The following is a 15,184-nucleotide window of genomic DNA, read 5'->3' on the forward strand; positions in this document are numbered from 1 at the left end:
CTACAGAACTATCATTTGAATTAACTTGTTGCAGATTATTTTTTGCTGCACCTCCTTGCAGAGATGAGTGAGTGATCCTTAAGTTAAGCTAAAATGTTCTCTATTTGTACTGCTTGTAGAACTATTTTGACATTCAGTGTCTCAAAAAGACTCGCCAGAGACTGTAACACATAGTTCATGGAGGTGAGGGCTATTTCGACTAAGTTATTTGTTGAGTCGGTTATTTGCACCTCATTTGGAGTTGGTTCACAAGGTTTAGTTTTGCGAGGAGTAGGAGCAGCAAATGATAGTTCTTTTACTGATCTTGATACACTTGAATGTGTGAACACATCTGGAGATTTAGACAGATTTGTGGGTAATGTGTGTGGGGACAGATGTGGTGTCAAGATCAAGATCAATGATGGCTGGATCTGCCGGGGAGCTCAAATCAGAAATGTTAACAATGCCAGGTCCTGTACCAGTTAAAACCCTACAAAGTAGAGCACTATCAGTAAGTGAGACATTTTCTTTAGCAAACACAACGGATACAGGATCAATTGTAGTTACTTTCTTGTTCTCCTTACCCATTTGCTTAGCAAGATCAACCATATTCTGTTGGATATTACCATCATCTTTTATACTTGATGTGCTGGATGCAAGCATGTGTAAATATGTAGAATGCGGTGCAGTTGGTAATCGAGTTTTGTCCATAACCAGTCCATCAAGGTTAGTGACATCCTGGCAAAAAGACCGAATGTTTGCATTTCTGTTTTATGTTTTCTTTTTTCCGTCGAACAGCCTTGACCTGGGCTTTAGTGAGAACAGGAGTAGAGGATATGCGGACTCGCTTTAACGGACACTCGGGGGAGGTGAAAGATACTCCAGTCATTGTGTTTTTTTGGATGTGGCATTCGGTGGCATGCCCGACTTTTGGGAAATGATGGATCGCTTCATTTGGACCTACAATTTCTAATTAGACTCACAATGATCAAGCAACAAATAATATGACCGGGTACCAAGAAGCACTGCTCGGGTCCGCGAAGACGCAACAAGCGCAGCCAAGCGGTACTTCACGGTACTTATCCGGTGCGCGCGCTTCCTGGTTTATATAGCTCCTCCCACTAAGGTTGTACACAGGAGCTTAAAACAAATGGAGATAAGTGAATATTACCCTTTTGGGTAAAGTAACTAATGTTATAGTTATATGGTGTATGTAATCACCTTCTGGGCTATGAAGTTCTCACAAAGGGTGGCACAGTAGTCCAAAGTTATATCAGCACGTAGCAGAAGTGAAGACTCTGATGCAGGGAGAGCGGCCAAGCGGTACTTCACGGTACTTCTCCGGTTACTATTATATACTATTCTGTCCTATTCTCTTCAATACTTTCTTTGTCTCCCAGTCATGTTAAAGGAGGGATTTTATATTTGATCTCGGCTTCTCCTGAAGTTTCTAATTCTCCATTGTAATTTTCTTTGATCTCTTCTGCTTTACCTATTTCTGGTCATTTGCAACTTTCTATTGACAAGACTTCCACTGTGGTCTTTGTCAATTGTCTACTGCTGCTCTCAGTGCCCCCAAATAAAATTTGAAAGTTGTGAGTAAAATGATTTTTTAGGAAGTTAAAATAGAAACCCAATTTCAGAGTATTTTATAAGCGAGTACAAATAGGTTGTAACTGAGATGTTTTCATAATATTTATTTCTTTGCACCTAGTTATAATTGCACTTTAAAAGATGCGTGTTTACTTCTTTTAATCGGGCATTTTAAAATAGTGGTTTCTTCCTGTGGTACAACGTGCACTGCTTGTCCAAACACATCCATGGTGCTGGGAGGGTGAACTCAGGGACACAAGATTATATGTGTCTTTTGCCTATTTTTTGTTGGGAGTATTTTAATTTTTGGGGAGTATTTGCCAGTTTTTAGGGCATAGAAGTGGCTATACAGCCCTTATTTGTAGGTCTACTTGAGCCTTTCCATCTACTTTATCAGATATTTTGCTTTCTAATGTTGATACTGTTTTGAAGACATTAGTTGAGCTGTTTTATCTTCATTGGATATGTTATTCCAGCTGTCTGTCTTTATACCTAAAGCATGTTTGTGCAACCTTTAGCTCTCCAAATGTTTTGGACTACAACTTTAATCCGCCCCCTACCCAGCATAATCAACGGTGAGAGATCATGCGAGTCAGTCCAAAACATCTGCAGACCCACAGGTTGCAAGACCCCTGACCTAAAGGGAAACCCTTTCGTCCTTGGCTAACTGGCTTACTTGGGCTCCTTAAAACTGAGCTTCTTTGTGATGAGCGTAAATACCTGAAAAATACACTGCCTCCCTGTAAATTTGAGCTTTCTCATCCCAGTTTACTTCATTCGCTACAACTCTTAGGAAGCAAACTATTTTCAGACTCTTTATTAGTGAGCCCCCCCCCCCCGATACCCTTTCCTTCTTTAAATCAGTTGTTGGCTCCTCCTCTGATCGATCAATTTATTTAATGTTTCTATTTAGCTTAATGAGTTTGGCCAAATTTTTAACTAAAGTAGAAGTTATATCTTCTTTAAATGATTGCCCTGTCCTGAGAACAATCTTTGCTTCTCTTATTTCTTCTTCCTTTTTTCATGTTGCTCAACTATCTGAATTTGATGTCATTCGAATACTTTTCCTTCCCGTCCGATGGCATCTCCTACAAAGGACTGATATCTGTGACTAAACCCATTCATATGTTATCTTTTTTACATTTCTTTTTAATGTTTCACTTCAATCTTGCTGTTTTCTTGAAGCTTTTAAGAAAGGCTGAAATTAGTCCTCTTTTAAGAAACCCAAACCTTCTAATGTTCTTCCTATTTCTCTTCTTCCTTATTTGTTTGTGTGTGTGAAGGATTCTTCATGTAGAACTCTCCTTATATTTAAATACTCTTTCTCCCCTTTCCAATCAGATTTTGTTCTGGTCATTCTACAGAGACCGCCCTCTTGACTGTCTCTGACGCAATTCATTGTGCTCTACACCATAAACCCTCCTCTCTATCGATTCCGCTGGATCTCGGTGCCACATTTAACACCATTTTTGATTTTACTTTGCTTTGTAGCCTGTCTCCCCTTTTGATTTCTGGCTCTGTCTTTGAATGGTTTTTCTTTTTATCTTCAAAAATCACAAATGTACTGTTTTCTTGGGCTCTACCTCATCAACCTATTCACTTCCTTACGGCTTTCCTCGAGGCTCCGTCTTGGATCCTTTTCTCTTCTCATTGTACAACATTCCATTGGCTTCTTTAATTATGGCTTTTAGGTTTCATGCCTATTTTTATGCTGACTGCATCCAGATTTTCTTTTCTTTTACTGATGCTCTTTTTCCATGGCTGTCTTTTTTCTATTTTCTAGATGGCATCTTTTTTTAAATCTTGTTTTTTCCTCCTTCTGGGTTTCATCTTCCACCATCTACTTCTTTTCTTCCCTTACATCTATATCCTCCAAAGGAGAGCCTGCAATTGGGGTTTTATTTTTTATGCAAATGTTTCCTGTGAAGTACAAACTGTCTGTCATTTTCAATTTATTACAGGGGAGGTTCTCTCATAAATTGTATTGCTTAAAACTATTGGCCATAACCAAGATGTATTGAAACTCTTTCAATGTAAAGTGAGCAACACATGTGCTTTAAAGTACTGCCTTTTAAAACTCTGCAGCTGACGGGTGTTTATTTTTCATCCAATGCCCTGGCAGCAATAATCAGACACACGTCCCTCAAGGGAGCTTGTGCTTGTTCTGTTAGGGCAGTGAATTCAAACAAAACACGTTCGTAGAACTGCGCAGACCTATGAATGTGTGTGTAGGAATTCCCTGCCCTAAGGGATCTATGAAGGAGTAAAAAGACAGGGCTCGATCGCCTTGCTCTTTGGAAGGGACTTGTGTGGTCAAGTGGTGATGGGTTAGTCCTTTCAGCCATGCAACCTGGGTTCGAGTGCCATCCTGTGTATTTTTCTGGTGCATCACATTTTGTTTTTAAAATCATATTTGATGCACCAGAGAAATAACACAGAGCACACGAGTCCCTGTCAAAGGGCCCTGGCAATCGGTGCTGTTTGCTGTGTTTTATACAACACGGCAAACAGCACTGAGATTGCAGCTAAGGAAATAGACCATACAAGTCCCTTTTTAAAAGCGACTCATGTGGTCTGGTTCTTTTCACAGGTCTGTTTATCGCGTTAAACAACCATACCGAAAACAGTCCTGTGATTGCCAGGGACTTGCGTGGTCCAGTGGTTGAGGGTTAGCCCTTACAGCCACGTGACCTGTGTTACAGTCCCAGTCTGTTATTTCTCTGGACCATCCAATGTTGTCTTAAAAACCAATATGTGATGCACCAGATCAATACACAGCCTAGAACTCGAACCCAGGTTGTGTAGCCGAAAAGGCTAACCTTTGACCATTGGGCCACAGGAAGTCCCTTTCATAGAGCAAGTCACTCATGCCCTGTTTAACTGACTAAACAGTACACGTCTGCCTCGTTCATACGGCTGCACAGTTCTATGAATGCTATACTAATGCACCAAACAAGCCCTTTTCAGCAGAATGACTTCCATTCTTCTGAAAAGGGCTTGTTTGTTATATTTGAATAACATTCATATGACTGTGCAGTCTTATGAACGTTTGTGTTTGAATTAACTACCCTAACAGGAGTTACAAGCACAGCCTCCCTGGAGGGGGCTTTTGTTCGATTGTCACCAGGGCATTGAAGGAAATAAACACCTTCACTGTCAACAAAATTAATGCCTGTAGAGTTTTTGAAAGCTGGGCTTTCAAGCACATTTGTTGCCCACTTCACATGGAAACATTTTTTGAAAGGGTTGCATGCATTTTCTTGGATGGCCAATTGTTTTACCTCCCCGGGGGGCGTAAAGTTCAACGATGCACAAGGACAAGGGGGGGAATGGCTCCAGTGTATGATTCCCCGAAAGAGTACTACAAAGTGAGTACAATTTTGATCTGGAATACCAGGGGTTTTAACCAATGGCTACACCAGGGGTTTCGCAGGATCTCCTTACAGCTTGTGACATTTATGCTCTACAGGAGACATGGGTGACTTTTAACATTGAAATTAACGGTTGTGTTATATTTCAAACTCGAGCCACAAAAGGTCCCTGTGGTCGTCCTGCCGGTGGACTACTGATTGGTGCTAAAAATAATCGAAACCCTAGATTAATACACATGGCCCCGCCTGGTCATAACTTTCTGGCAGTAGAAGTGTTTTCTGTTGATGAGTGTGGGGTACGGCAAGGCATGTTAATTGTGAATGTTTGATTTCCCCAGCACTTCCATCTCTGAGGTTATGTTTGACGAATTAGACATGATCTTGTCAGGTTGGTGCAATATTTTGACTAAAAACATGGTGATCCTCTGTGGGGACTGGAATGCAAAGTGCATAGAAAAGAATGGATGTGGGGTGTACAAGAATAACAACATTTTTGAACATTGCGTAATGCAAGGGCAAATATCTAATGATGAAACGCAGTGGCTGGGATTTTTAAAAGGGTGAAATTTGACCCTACTAAATGGTCGGACTACGGGGAACCAACCGGGTAGGTAGTTCAACTTGAGGTACAAAAAAGGCCATGCTGGACTACATGGCCGGTAATGATCCTTTGCTGAAGGGTGTTGTGTCCTTAAAAATGGTCCTTAATGACTTCAATGATCACGCTACCCTTTCTTTGGTCATCAAGATGTCTGCAAACATCGTGGAGACCCATATGTGTGGGAACTTGATGCCCAACCATGCGGGAAATCTTATTAGCTGGACCACGAGTAAGATCACCAAGATACGTGCATCTGCTTTTCCTGTGGGGTTCTTTGATTGGAGGACCCTACGAGGTAAAAATGCGAGGCCATTGAAGCTTGGCTCTACAATTTATACCATACTACTGGTAGTTCCAATAAAAACCCCACACTCGTTGGTAGAACAAAAATGGATAAACCATTTGATATCAATATTCATGACCGTAAACGCACGATGTGCAGAGAAATTAGAGCCCTGGTGGTGCACGGTCGGAACCGGGGTTATATAACTGATATACATAATGCGATAAGTCCAGGGGCAAATTCCGCAATTGGGTAAAGCATTACCGTCTGTCAACTCAGGGGATCGCTTGGCAGAACTTTGTGCAAACTTTGACTACTTGAGATAGTCGTGACATATGGAAATGCCTTGCAACTTCTAGGGGTGAGAGTTTGGCTAGGATTATAAATCCTATATCTAGTACTGATTGGGTAACGTATGTCACAGCTAGATTCTTCAAACCAGAGATATCTGCCCGGTTTGTTTGTTCGTCGCCTTTACCATTAAGCCGCAAGATTCTGTCAGATGTTATTCTCAAGCTTAAATCCTCCAATGCCCCCGGCCCGAATGGCCTGTCCAATACAGTGCTAAAGAACTAGCCTGATAATTAGTCTCATGTTTTCCTAATCTTCTCAAGAGTATGTAGAGCATGTGGGATTCCGGCCACATGGTGGCAGTCTGTGCTTATCCTGGTCCATAAAAAAGGAGACCGGACTAACATCTATAACTACCGCCTGCTGTCCATGTTGGATATTACCAGCAAAATCTTTGCATCCCTGGTACTGGAGGAGCTTCATAAATGGGTGTTTGACAGTGGCATATTAAATTATGCTCAGCCCGGCTTTCGCTCCGGTTCTGGTACTTCTCATTACATCAGAGTACTGGACCAGCTCGTTCAGACCATGCGGAACAGAAAGGATACATCACTGTACAGGGCCTTCGTGGGACAAATTATGGACTAGGCTTAGGGAGTTAAAATACCGTGAGTGGATTGTGCAAATATTGATACTCCTCCATTGCAACAACAGCTCCAGAGTGAGGCTGGACAACGGGGGGCTTGGAGGGGTGTCACCGATTCCTTCCTCATAAACTTGGGAGTTAAACAAGGGTGCGTAGTGGCCTCAATGTTGTTTACCATATATATCTATCTCTCTGACCACCTCCTACACCTGTTTGCAAAGGCAATTTGTCCCCCCAAGATTGGCGACTTACCTCAGCTGGGCTTGTTGTATGCCGATGACTAGGTCCTGTTTGATCGGACGTACACTGGCATTTAGAACATGCTCAATGAGCTGTCTGCCTATGCCCACCAATTAGGTTTGACCATTAAACTGGGAAAAACTAGCGTAATGCTAATTACCAGGAAGAAGGTCAATGGGGTTAGGATGGACACATTAGTAGGTACCATTTGAATATGTCATGCCTTAACCCTATTTGGGACTGGAGACACATGGGCGACTATAGTCGCATAGTAAATTCTAAAATCCGAAGATCAAAACAATTGACCCTCCAGGTGTGTAAATTCGCTAAACGCCGAGCTGGATTTATCATTTTACATTTACAGGGATCATTATGTTGTGTAGACATTGTTTCGTTCCCGCTATTTTTTACGGCCTATATGCCCTTGCTATGCAGGAATACTCCTGGCTAAATAAGTTGGAGGGTTTCTTTTGGCGATCCACTTTGGGCTTGGGCCCTTCATGCTTCATGGAATATCTATGCCTCGAATTGAGCTTAACTTCCTTGTGTAGTATGACAACTCTGGCCAGAGGTTGTCTATATTTAAAGTCCTACTCTGGCCCGGTATGCAAGTTACTGGCAGCATCTGGGCACAACCACAATGTGGAAAGGGTATTTGGGGGGCCATAACTAAAGGCATTAAATGAAGCTTTTTGCAGAGATCAACTCTGTTCCAGATTTGAGTAAAAACACTCCCTATAGCCATCTGAAAAAATCATTTGAGAGAAAGTTTAATAAGTGGGACTGGTGTGAGAATTAACCCACCTCTCGAAGTTAAAAGGATACGAAGCGGTGTCACATGTGGTTCACCATTATAGGAGGACTTGGCCTTATCTGCTCCTATGCCCTGATTCGACCATAAGATCGTTTTTGCTGATGCTTCGTACTAACCAACTGCCAGTACTTAAAATTACAGGATCACGGCTGGGCCTAGCTGTTGGAAATAGACATTCTCGCATCTGTGGCCTCAAGGATAATGCTGAAACGGCAAGGAATGTGCTCACACAGTGTAGCAAACAGGGGACACTATTTGTGTAATCTTGGTAGCTATGTACAGAGCTATGAGGGAATTCTTTCCAACTCTTTTTGGGACTACTGCTTAAATGTAGACACTGTCTCTGCCCGGATTGCCTTGTATCGTGTGTGGCTGCAGGTCAAACCCTTGTTGGTCGTTTGACGGGCTTTGCTTTTTTGGAATATCATTTCAATTTTGAACAAATGGTAGGGACGGAATGGAATTACATTGGGGGCTTGTACTCCTCTTTAGAATTGGAATGGACAAGTGTGCGAGTTAAGTGTCAAATTCTTTTATGCGTTGCTATTTTGAGTTTTACCTTATTCAGTTGTACTATGTTTTATTGATTATTGTTTGATTATTGATCTTTCTTCTGTAAATTTAAATTGTATCAATTTGACAAGACGGGGATTAACAGATTAACTTGTTATGATTTTTGTATTGTTTACATTTCTAAAGACTCAATCACAATAAAGAATGATGTGTATATATTAAGTAATTGTTTTGTGTTAACATGTATAAAATTAATTCCCTCCTTACTTTTTCATCCACCAAACTACTTCTGCACTTTCTCGTCTTAACTATTGCTACTCTTTACATGTTTGGTAAGACCCACACAACGCTAAAGTACTAATTCCCTTTTGGCTACTTGAGGAACTGATGGTCCATTTCTATTAGACCAGATCCCTAAATTTTCAAAATGATCTACCAAAGTAAGTTTTTTCCCATCCAGATCCACACTTATTCGAAGTTGCTTGGTCAGATGGCAAGCCATTGATGCAATTTTCTCGGTATTAATTTCAGGCCCTTGTTTCTTCTTCAGATGTGCTGAAATGTACTGCGCAGGGGGGGCCTGGACAGCAGAACAGTGTTGTCTGCATAAAGCAAGATGTAGATCTTCCCATCTCTTGTGTTTCCCCCGTCCGCTTTGAGCTTCGTAATGCCCTCCGTCGGATCATTTCTAAAAAGGGAGAATAAAAGTGGGACCAGGACACAACCATGGCCCAGCCATGCCTCCATAGGGGACTGTCTTGAAACATGGTGCTCCCTGTTCCCATCTCACTGTGGCAACATTTCTAGAATGGGGGCTCACTATGGCAAACAATAGGGGATTTTTTTTTTTTTAAAATACATTTTGTTTGCACTTTGTTTACTCTCTGTATATAAATGTTCGATGGTATATTGTTCCTAAACACTTATATTTGTAAAATACATGTTTGAATTACTTGTTTAATGAAAATCGATGAAATAACCCAAATTAATGCAAAGTAAAGATTGAAAAAAGTTCAAATCAAATCACAATTTAAAAATGTCCCAGAGTGATTCTCATTAATAGAATGTTCCTAAGTATTTCTAGAGTTCACGCTTACATCCCACAGGTAGACCTTTTTTATTTGTTTTCCATTTCCCTCCTACTACACAAACGGGTGACATTCTGGAACGTTCGTCTGATTGACATAGAATGGTTGGTTCTTGATTTGACCATATGCTTTTCCCAATCGCCTCTCCCGATTTTTTTTTTTTCTTCTCCTTGCCCGCTTCACCTATATATATATATATATATATATATATATATATATATATATATATATATATATATATATATTTCTGAGGCTTGTGGAATCTGCTTAGATCACATGCTGTGCATAGGCCGACATCTAGTGGAAGCTGCGGAGTATTACAGTTTGTTTTTCGAAACTCGAAAATGGGCGTCGACACAGGCGTGCCAGTAATACTATCCCTAGTGTGACGTCCACTGTACCCAAGATCCCTCACGCGTCTGGGATCCTCAGATTGTTTTTTTCCGCCATACTGGTCGGAAGCATCTTGCGGAGTCCCCTGGCCTTAGCCATACTTTTGCTATTATTGCAATTTAAAATTATTTATTGACATCCTTCCCCACCCCAACGTCGACCATCGACGACGGCTGGAGAAGACATCGACCGTCGGCTGCTGCACGACGGATCTGGGCCTCGGAAGGCCGCTGGCCTCGGCCCGGGCCTAGTAGGCCGCTGGCCTCGGCCCTGCAAGTAGGGAGAGTGGGGGGTGGTACATACTCTTCACTCTTGGTATATAGGTACACCTTATATATTTCCTACACTTACCAGCCCGCTGCCTCAAGGTGCGTATGGAGGGTACCCCTTTCCAATTCTGCCCCAAGTGCAACCGCAAATACCCTTGGGTCGACAGGCACGCCACGTGCAATCTCTGCTTGCCGAGGGACCACCCCGAAGCGAACTGCAGAGCGTGTAGTAGGTTTAAACCTAAAACACTTAAGGACCGTTCGACAAAGCGTTGGGCCCACCACGCCAGGCAGGCAGCCATGGCAGCGGAGGGCGCCTTCAGCGATGGCAGCGACGCCGTACTTTCGGACGGCGAGGGCATTACGGCGTCGAAAGACTGCCGAGCGCAGGTCCCCGACCTCGGAAGGTTGTCCGGCAGGGCGGCTATGGGGAAGACCCCCGGCGACGCAAGCGCTACACCTACACACACTAAGCACACTAAGTCCAACCGAACCTCGACGACGTCGACTTCTCGGAAAGAGGCACGGATAGAACGGTCCGACTCGGTGTCCTCTGGGCGCTCTCGATCGAGATCGCCTCATGACGCAAGGCAATCATCCACTCTTGCCAAGAGTGCCTCGCTCCCTAGATTAACGGAAGTTCGATCGTCGGAAGACGAAGACGACTTCCACCCCCAGGCCGCGCTCCAAGAGACCGAGAGCGCAGTTAACACCAGCGAGGCCCCACGCTCGAAACAAGATACCTCTCCCGACCCTCGACGCCAGGCGTCGAAAGTCTCTGGGGCCTCCAAGGGGCAGGGAAAACATTTTTCCACGCACGGGGAGGGAGGGAAACAGCGGAAAGCTCAGCCTTCCACTCCTGTAAGACCATCCTTCCACCCCAAGCAGACAGATAAACATAAATCTACTGGGACATCAACATACAGCAAGGGTACCCTTGATAAATCCTCTAAGTTGCCTACTAAAGTCATACCCTGTTCCAAAGAATGGTCCAGTGAGGACATAGACATGGTCATGTCAAGGATGTCTTCCTTAGCGGATTTTTATGACAAAAACCCAGAACATTTCCTTTCGTATGACCCTCAAGGGGCCACACCCTCAGGCTCCTCTGATCCTATCCCCCTAAGTAAAAAGGCCCGGGTCGAAAGACCTGACCCCTTCGAGGTGCAGCCTTACTCTACTCCATACTCTACTCCACACCCCAGATACCAAGGACAACCTTTCCCTGAAGGGGACCAGGAGTTTTCAATTATGGAGGAACGAACCGGGTCTGAATACTATGCGGAGGATGAGGACCTGGAGGAGGTAGAAGATGAGCAGGAAATTTACAGAGTAGATTCCCCGGTAGAGAGCGAAGCCCCAGTTACCGACTCGCCAGTTGATAACCAACCCCTCCTTAAGGAAGTTCTTGCTCGCGCAGCAGAACATTTTCACATCGACACCCACGGTGTACAGGAGGAAAGGGACTTCGCAGAAGAGTTGGTGGGAGAGAGGAGGCCGGTCACTCAGACCATCCCTATCCTTAAATCCATCCAACGTAGAATAGATCCATCCCTGGTGAATCCTAACCTCACCAGAGCCGTCAACCCCAGAATCGAAAAACTTTTTCGGGCAGCCCAGTCTGACCCTCTTTATATAAGAGGTCATCTTAAACCAGACTCCCTAGTGGTTACCAACACTCGGAAGAGGGCTGGGACACCCTTATCGTCGTCAGAAGCTCCTCCCGACAAGGAGAGCAAAAGACTGTACGGGTTTGGCAGGAAGGTAGCCTCAACGTCCGCCTACCAAGCAAGGATTGCAAACTCCACCACCCTGTTGGCAAGTTACAACTGCCATCAATGGGAAGAGGTCGCGGCGCTCATAGCCTCTGCTCCTGAACCGTTAAAGGGCCAGTTGGCTCGGATCTCGGCAGAAGGGAGAGCCGTGTCTGGTTGCATATTAAAAGCAACTTTCGACGCTGCAGACAACGCAGGAAGATTGATAGCAGAAGGTACTGTTATCAAGAGACATGCGTGGTTACGGCAGTCGGGGTTCAAAACAGAAACACAGGCTTCATTAATAGACAAGCCGGTGGAACCAGATCTATTGTTTGGGAAAGCGGTCGAAGACACACTTAAGAATGCCAAGGACGAGTACGAGACTCTCAAATCCCTTGGCCAGCTTACCAACAAACCCCCGAACCAGAGGGGGAACAGTAATTTTCGTCGCCCACGCGGCCAAAATTCACAAAGAGGCAACTATGCCCAAGGACAGGGTACACAATGGAACAACAACCAGCAGTCTACCCAAAGTTACAGCAAAGGTAACAAGAGAGGTCGTGGAAGAGGCAGAGGCAGCCCCAACAAGGGAGGTGGCACGCCTCCGCCAAAGCAGTGACGCTCAGTTCAGGGTCCCTTCTCACACAACCCCAGTAGGGGGACGCATTTCCAACTTCACCCAGGCTTGGGAAGGGATTACCTCAGACAGATGGGTGCTGTCAACAGTGTCCACAGGATATTGTATAGAATTACTGCAGCGTCCCCGAAACCACCCTCCACGACAAAGAATACACTCCTTAGAACATCAGAAGATCCTTCTCGAGGAGATCGCCATTCTGCTAGAAAAGGACGCGATAGAACTCGTCCCAGGACACCAGGTAAACAAGGGTATCTATTCAACTTACTTCCTTGTGCCAAAGAAAGATTTAACAATGCGCCCAGTATTGGACCTACGGCCTGTCAACAAGTATGTCAAGCCCCAAAAATTCCGTATGACCACGCTACAAGAGGTAATCCCCCTCCTAAAAAAGGGGGACTACATGGCAACCTTGGATATGAAAGATGCTTATTTTCATATTTCCATGCTCCCGGCGCACAAAAAATACTTGCGCTTCAAAGTGGACAGTCGCCACTACCAATTCAAGGTACTGCCCTTCGGGATAGCTTCAGCACCAAGGGTATTCACCAAGGTACTGGCGGTGGCAGCTGCACACCTACGCAGGGAGGCAATCCCAGTGTACCCTTATCTGGACGACTGGCTCATAACGGGGGAAACCCCAAGAATTTGCAGGTCAAACATTCAGAGGACTATCGACCTCCTCCACGAGTTAGGCTTCTCTATCAACGAGAAGAAGTCAAGTCTGGTGCCAAGCACCTCAAAACAGTTCCTAGGAGCAATCCTAGATACTCAGAAAGGGTTGACCTTCCCCTCGGAAGAGAGAATTCGGAATATACTACTGCAAATTCCACATTATCAGTCAGGTCAACAAATAACGGTACGCAAAGCAATGCGGTTACTGGGCATGATGGCGTCATGCATTTACCTGGTCCCCCACGCGCGTCTGCGCATGCGTCCCATGCAGGAATGGTTGGCGAAACAGTGGTCTCAGGCAAGTGGTCAGTGGGACGATCTAGTGGTCGTTTCGCCAACACTCGTACAGAGCTTACACTGGTGGACAAAAGAGAATCTCGCAAGGGGAAAACCCTTTACGATCCAGAAGTACAAGCAGTGGTAACTACAGATGCTTGCCTGACTGGGTGGGGAGCTCACCATCTCCACCACACAGCTCAGGGTCTCTGGTCTCACTCAGTAGCCAAGAACCACATCAACCTGCTAGAGCTTCTGGCAGTATTCCGAGCGCTTCGGGCGTTCGAGCCCCATCTACTAAACTTGTCGGTGCAGATCCGGACGGACAGCACGACAGCCATGTTCTATCTGAACAAACAAGGAGGGACTCGTTCACCAAATCTGTCCAAGCTTGCCCAGAAAATCTGGATATGGGCACTCAGACGGAACATCTTCCTATCAGCACAACATGTTCCAGGGGAGCTCAATTCCCTAGCGGATGCCCTAAGCAGAGACTCCCTTCCAGAAGAACACGAATGGGTCCTTCACAGAGAGATCGTAGAAGATCTCTTCTCTCAGTGGGGTTTCCCCACTATAGACCTATTCGCCACAAGCGAAAACAAACAATGCCCAGGATTTGCATCCAGGTTCCCCCAGCCAGACTCCCAAGGGAACGCCCTGTGGATGAACTGGTCAGGGATGTTTGCATACGCTTTTCCACCAACTCCTCTCATCAGAAAGGTGGTGTACAAGATGAACAAGGAATCGATGACGCTCATCCTAGTTGCTCCCATGTGGGCGAGACAACCGTGGTTTCCACACCTACGCAGGATGGCGCTGTGCGAGCCCATCAAACTCCCAGCCTGGTACAACCTACTGTCCCAGCAACAAGGTCTAACAGTGCACCAGGAACCCAACTCAATGAACCTGGCAGCATGGCTCCTGAGGTCATAGAGTTTGGGCATCTCAATTTACCACAGAGGTGTATGGACATCCTAAAAGAATCCAGGAAACCAAACACAAGGCACTGTTACTTTGACAAGTGGAAGAGATTCGTTATTTGGTGCCAGAATAAACAAATCAACCCAGTTGATTGCACTCCTTCCAACGTGGTAACATACATGCTCCACCTGCTGGACGCAGGTTTGGTTTTTAACTCTCTGAAAGTACACCTGGCAGCCCTCTCGGCTTACACCACATCCCATAACAAAGTATCGTGGTGGAAAGTACCAGTAGTTAAAGCCTTCATGGAAGGAGTAAAGAGACTTCACCCTCCTATTTCGAACCCACCGCCAGGATGGGACCTCAATGTGGTGCTAGCTAAGCTCATGGGCCCCCCTTTCGAACCCATGCATAAAAGTAGTCTCAAACACCTGACTTATAAAACGGCCTTCTTAGTAGCCATTACCTCCATAAGAAGGGTCAGTGAAATTCAGGCTCTGTCAGTGCAGGATCCTTTCTTTATTATCCACAAAGACAAACTGGTTTTACGCACACACCCTAGGTTCTCACCTAAATTCATATCTAAATTCCATGTAAACCAGTCCATCGAGCTTCCGGCTTTCTTCCAGAACCCGCAAAGCTCGGCTGAGGTGAAACTACACACCCTTGATGTGCGTAGGGCGGTCCTCTACTATGTAAATAAAACCAGACCGCTAAGAAAAACAGATCAACTGTTTGTCTCCGTAGCTACAGGCAGAGAGGGGGATCGCGTCTCTAAAGGCGCGATCTCGAAGTGGATTATCAACTGTATACAGCTGTGTTACTCTCTTTCTGGAA

General features: G+C 44.8%; 1 protein-coding gene across 9 annotated transcripts in view; it reads left to right on the plus strand.

The window, feature by feature from the left end:
* MAPKAP1 (MAPK associated protein 1) overlaps positions 1-15,184 on the plus strand; it is a 1,504,770-nt gene that overhangs the window by 72,613 nt on the left and 1,416,973 nt on the right. The window lies entirely within an intron of this gene.

This window comes from Ambystoma mexicanum, chromosome 8 (assembly GCF_040938575.1).
Source record: "Ambystoma mexicanum isolate Mex_15411 chromosome 8, UKY_AmexF1_1, whole genome shotgun sequence".
Classification (NCBI taxonomy): Eukaryota; Metazoa; Chordata; class Amphibia; order Caudata; family Ambystomatidae; genus Ambystoma; species Ambystoma mexicanum.